General features: G+C 49.3%; 1 long non-coding RNA gene across 3 annotated transcripts in view; it reads left to right on the plus strand.

Annotated features, from left to right (window-relative positions):
* LOC108506265 overlaps positions 1 to 4,267 on the plus strand; it is a 12,111-nt gene extending 7,844 nt beyond the window's left edge. For 2 of the 3 annotated variants that reach the window (XR_001877744.1, XR_001877742.1), the window contains exons 3-4: positions 1,210 to 1,270; positions 4,110 to 4,267. This is a non-coding gene — a long non-coding RNA (uncharacterized LOC108506265). The remainder of the gene's footprint in view (positions 1 to 1,209; positions 1,271 to 4,109) is intronic. The other variant, XR_001877743.1, reaches the window with a different exon arrangement.
* Positions 4,268 to 4,276: the final 9 nt, after the last annotated feature.

Genomic DNA, 4,276 nt, shown 5'->3' on the forward strand with positions numbered 1-4,276 from the left:
TTGGGCATTGGAATCAGTGTCCCAGGGAGGTGATGGAGTCCCTGTGTCTGGGAGTGTCCCAGAGGTGTCTGGATGTGGCCCTTGGGGACATGGATTAGGGGTGATCCTGGTGGTGCTGGGTGAGGGTGGCACTGGATGACCCTGAAGGTCTCTTTCAGCCCTGATAATTCTGGGATTCCTAACATCTGCAAGGGCTCTGTTGCCATTTCCTGAGGAGTTTGTTCTTTCTGTGAGGAGAAGATACTGTGGTTTTGGAGTAGCACGGACCTTGGGACCTCAAAACAGGAACTTCTTCGAGCTGAGCTGAAAAAAATTCAAACCCTAACTAACTCTTGAAGCAGTAGCAACCAGTCATGTGGCCCACCCAGTGGTTATGCCCCCAGAGCACCCCTCTGAACACGAGTGTCAGGATGAGGATAAGCCACTCTGGCAAGAGTGCCGAGCTTTCCATCTGTTTCCCCTCGCTCTGGAGGGATGTGGGCAACACTCCTCCTGAATATTTGAAGATAACACCACACTTCTGCTCTGAGGAGCAAAGAACTCCTTGATGATAAGATCTGTGATGACATCTCGTGGTTTCCTGCAGCGAGGGGCTGCACGTGCCTTGTGCTGCACAGGGAAGAGCTGCCACCCCGGCTGATGGAGAGCTCACTGGGTGTGACATCCCCACGGCCTCCTCCTTCCCAGTGCATCCCAGTGCATCCCAGTGCATCCCCAGGCAGGGAATCTGACCAGGACCACACCTGCAGTGGTGTTGAGCTGAGGCTGCAAAGGGGCAGCAAGGTTTTTGTCTGGACAGGAGGCGCTGACCTGGATGAGAGAGCAGGTCTCTGATTCATCAGAATGAGGGTTAATGTTGTGTTTACAAGCGAGATTGTCCTGGGAAAATCACACATGATCACAGAATCATCAAAGTCGGAAGAGACCTTCAAGATCATCCAGTCCCACCCTCACCCAGCACCACCAGAATCACCCCTAAGCCGTGTCCCCCAGGGCCACATCCAGAGGCTGAGGAGATGCAGAAGATCATTTTTACAGACTCCAGGAGAATAATTTGTGGGGTAGGAGTGAGTGAGCCGAGTTCTAAAAACCCGGCCCAAACAAAACTCGAGCAGAGCAGCAGCAGCTCTGCTCCTTAACCCTTAACCCTGCCACTTGTTTGCCCCATGAGCTGCTCGAGGTAATTCTTTATCGTGTTTTGTGTTGCAGCAGGTACAGAAAATTCGGATGACGCAAAAGGGAGGGTGTGTTTGTCTTGGAAAGAGCTGAGGTAAATACCACGTTTAACATCACAGTGAAAATAAACTAAAAAAAAAGGGTGCACTGCCCTTTTAAGTGAAGAGCACTGTTGCCGAAATATGGCTGGGAATTCCCTGAAAGGTTGGAGTGAGGTGTGAGTTGGGCTCTTCTGTCATGTCCCAAGGGAAAGGATGAAAGGAAATGGCCTGAAGTTGTGACAGAGGAGGTTCAGATCAGATATTGGGAAAAATGTTTTCCCTGCAGGAGTGGTCAGGCCTTGCAATAAGTGTCCCAGGGAGGTGGTGGAGTCCCTGTGTCTGGGAGTGCTCCAGAGGTGTCTGGATGTGTCCCCTGGGGACATGGATTGGGGGTGATCCTGGTGGTGCTGGGTGAGGGTGGGACTGGATGATCCTGGAGGTCTCTCCCAACCTCGGTGATTCTGGGATTTTGGGATACCCAACCCCCTTCTGAGGGTTTCAAAACCTGGGCACACGGAAGGGTTCAAGGGAGGGGAGTCTCCTTTGGGGTTGGGGTTCACACTCTCGCTCTGGAACCCCTGAGGCTGAAGGCAGAGGGAGAAACCAGCCAGGTTTACCCTCCCTTAGTTGGGAAGGAATTGTGGCAGCTCAGGAACAAAAGCTGGGAGCACAAAAGCCAAGACCTGCTCTGCAAACCCGGCACAGGTGGCTGGAAATAATACTGGGCAAATACCCCCAGTCCCTGCCGAAAGTCCCTTTGTAGGAACATTTGCTGTGGGTGGTTCACACAGCTTGGCAAACAACCTGCCCTGGGACAAAAGAAAAAGGCTTCCCAGGAGCCACTGGGCACTAACGAACCTCCGGGATAAAGTTATCGCCGGGACTTTTCCTGCCCTTGTGACCTTTAACTCCCTTCTCCGTTTCCATCTCCTGCTTGAGGGACTTCAGCCTTCAAAGGTGAGGAAGTTTTTGGCCAGCAGACCCATTGGAAACCCCTCAATATGATTCCCCTTGTCCCCCAAAGTGCATTTTGAGAGGGAAGAAGAGTCCAGTTGACCAGGTGTCTGCTGAGCTCCCTGATTCTTCTCCAGGGATGTGGCTAAACTTTTAATATTTTAATGTTTTATATCTCAATTTCCCTCTGTAAAAACTGGAAAACTCCTCTGGTGTTATCCCCCAAGGAGTGTAGAATTACCCATAGACAGATAGATATGCACTGTGGATACATATTTCTGTAGGTAGGTAGGTTTTATTCAAATAGGGAATTCACATTTTTGAAAAAAAAAACATTTAAAATAAAAAATAATTAATATTTAGTGACATGATCTATTGAGTGGCCTGGGAAAAGATTTCTGTAATGAGAAAATCTGGCCTTCAGACCCTCCAGGGATGGGTGAGTGAAGAGAGGGAATTCCTTCCTTAGAGAAGGAATTACCTGTTGCATTTTTCAATAAAAATGGGGCCACGGCCTATTTTTTAGATAATTGTTTCTTTCCCTGTTCAAGGCCAGCCTTGAGTGACCAGGTCTGGGGTTTTGCTGTGGGTCTGTCCAATGTATGAAACACTTGAAAATGTTTAATTCTTAGAATCATAGAACGGTTTGGGTTGGAAGGGACCTTAAAGATCATCGTGTTCCACCCCCTGCCATGGGCAGGGACACCTTCCACCAGCCCAGGTTGCTCCAAGACCCATCCAACCTGGCCTGGGACACTCCCAGGGATGGGAAGTCCACAGCCTCTCTGGGCAACTTAAGATCTTCAGGAAGAGAATTGTTTGCTCCTTCATTTTGAGAAGCCTTCCAGCAATTTTTTTTAGCCCTCAGAGTTCAGACAAAAGACTCCCCACCCCTGAATAATCCCAGAACCATCAAGGCTGGCAGAGACCTCCAGGATCATCCAGTGCCACCCTCACCCAGCACCACCAGGATCACCCCCAATCCATGTCCCCAAGGGCCACATCCAGACACCTCTGGGACACTCCCAGACACAGGGACTCCACCACCTCCCTGAGACACTTATTCCAAGGCCTGACCACTCCTGCAGGGAAAACATTTTTCCTGACCTCCCATCTGAACCTCCCTGATTTCGTGGCCTCTTTAGGACAAACAAAATGCAGGGAAACGATCTGAAATTCTTTTTAGTAAAGACACAACGGATGTTTCAGAACATTTCAATCTGACAAACATCTCATCCTGCCCTTTGAAGGTGCCATCCATGCTCTGGGTGCCTCCTGCTCCCAGCAGCACCACGCAGGGATGTTCCCACAGGATGTTCTTGCCTTTGCAATGACTTTATTACTCATCTGCCAACCAGCCAGAGCTCTGTGCTCACAGATGTGAAAAGCAAGGGGGTTTTAATAGGATAAATACAGCTCCTCTGGGGATAATTCCATCCCTGTCAGCTCAAGCAGAGAGATGCTCTTGCTCCTGTTTTTAGGGGAAGGAAAACAGGCTCCTCAAGCCTTTTCCCCCAAAGCACTTGGGACCACAGGGCTCTTCTCCTCTAACTGATTAATATTTAAAGGTTCTTTTGAGAACATAATCACAGAAGCAAAAGCAGAGCTCCAAACACCGTGGATCTCACTTCTGTGAAGAGTTTCCTGCTTGGTTCCAGTCTGGGATGAGCCCCAAGAACTTCAGGATCTCCACAGGGTCCCAGGAAGATGCTGACCCCCCCCTGCACTCCTTAGTGGAATAAAACCCCACCAACAGAGCAAGAAACAGTTCTACCTCCACAGAATTGTGATTTTTTTTCCCCCCTAATTTAATTACTAATAATACACTGTATAGCTTTAATTTATTGATTAATTAGAGCTCAGGAGTTTGTACTTAGCATTGATATTTATATCAGTTAGGAAAGCCCTAGAACCTGATAGTTTATCTTTCTCTTGCAGCATTATACCTCTGGGACTGCTGGAAATGCTCACCCTGATAAACCTTCCCCATAAAAGAAACCTCCCAGGAGCTCTCAGGTGGGCACCAGTGGGATTTTTGAGACACCTGCTGGCAGATGGTCCCTTTTCCTTGGAGGTCAGCTGGGCACGGGCTCTGCTGCCCCATC

This window comes from Lepidothrix coronata, unplaced genomic scaffold (genome assembly GCF_001604755.1).
Source record: "Lepidothrix coronata isolate B3197 unplaced genomic scaffold, Lepidothrix_coronata-1.0 Scaffold211, whole genome shotgun sequence".
Lineage (NCBI taxonomy): Eukaryota > Metazoa > Chordata > Aves > Passeriformes > Pipridae > Lepidothrix > Lepidothrix coronata.